Source organism: Parus major, chromosome 20, assembly GCF_001522545.3.
Source record: "Parus major isolate Abel chromosome 20, Parus_major1.1, whole genome shotgun sequence".
Taxonomy (NCBI): Eukaryota; Metazoa; Chordata; class Aves; order Passeriformes; family Paridae; genus Parus; species Parus major.
Window position 1 is genome coordinate 9,550,456 of NC_031788.1, and position 1,656 is coordinate 9,552,111.

Below are 1,656 nucleotides of genomic sequence, written 5' to 3' on the forward strand. Positions count from 1 at the left end.
GGCTGGCGGAGGGAAGGGGGGAGCTCTGGTCAGGACGCGAGTCCACCTTTCCAGTGCTTATATACCCAACGAAGCATCCCAAACACGCACCCCCGGGCGTGCGGCCCCTGCTCCTGCTCTTCCCTCCCTGACCATATTTAGTCAACCACGGCAAAAAATAGCCCGTCAGCTGGAGCCTGCCGAGCAGGGCTTGGAGTTCAATCGCTCCTCGCAGCCCATTGACTACTGGTCCTGCAGGGTCCTGACTCTGCCTTTTTTTTCCCCTCTGCTATTTTTAGCTAGGCCAAATAAAGAGGGAGCTCATCTTACTACTCTGTGCCGGCCCGAGGTTTCGCGGGGCCCCGGCTATGTTTGGTAAGTGCCAGCGTTGGGAGACACAGCGCGGAGACCTTGTCCATGCCGGAAAACCTTTGGCTGTCTCCCGCTTTGGTTCTTTTCTTCTCCTTTTCTTTCTTTCATTTGTATTTCTTCCTCCATGGTAGAAAGGTTTCCAGGCGAGAAGGTGGGGAAGAAGCTCAAAAGATCCTGATTTTCACCTTACAGAAGGAAGAACTGCTTTTCAAAAACCTCATGCTGGGGCCGAGTCCTTCACCACAATGTCCTGAGCACCTCATTGTCTGGCCACGTCTGTCCTGTGTCTCCAGAGGTGCTGAAGGCTGGGAAGGTGTTGGACTTTCTGCCCTGCATGGAGAGCTTTGGGGAGCCTCATTGCCAGGCAGGGAAACCCCCCTGTCAGGGTGGGTTAATGTGGATCACCAGCACAGCGGTGTCTCCTGGCTTATGAGGCCACAGGATCTTTCCAACCCGCAAAGTTTCATCCAGCAAGGAGGGGAGATTTTGGCAGCGCAGGCACTGCCCTTGGTTTGTGCCTGGAGAAGCAAGCAAACATCTCTAGAGACTTGAGTTAGACCCAGATTCCAAGAGAAGATGTCCAGGGCCCTGGGGAGAGCAGATAAATGATGACAGACCTGGCAAAGGCTGCACTCAGCCAGCCTGTCCTGCTTGCTTGCAGCAGCCCTGCATTCTGGAGCCCCTCCCCAATCCCATGTCCCTCCCTGCCAAGCTCTCTCCAGGTCTCTGTCCCTCACTGAGGCTCCCCAGCAGGACCACGACATCTCAGAACCCAGGGGCACCTCATGCTGCTGGCAGACCCACACTGTGGGTGGGCTCTGGGGGGTCAGGGCTGGAGGAGCCAGCACCTGGTGATGGATGCTTGGGTGGTGGTGGCTGGATTTGGATCTGGGTGGGGAAGTTTGCATGTGCCTGGTGAGGTGCCCAGCACCCTCTGCTCCTATCAGCAATCCATGGATGTGGAGTGGTGTGTGACAGGGACAGCCACCCACAGAGAGCCGGCACTGCGACCCCAATGGACACCCCCACTTGGGACATCTGTGAGAGACATCAGGCAACACACATCTGAGGCTGTTAGACTGGCTGGGAGCTGATAGCCAGACATCTGAGGATAGGAAATGCCTGCAGGAACCACCCCATAGTGCCACGAGGTGGGGAAGGCTCCCAGGAGCTCCCAGAGGTGCTTCCCTGTGCTCCCAGAGGTCCCCAGCTCTGAGGACAATGCCAGAAATAGCCACTCCCAGTGAGGTGTCTGCTTCTCTGTCCTGGGCTGCTTTGGCTTTTTCTCTGTCTCAGCCTGAGCCT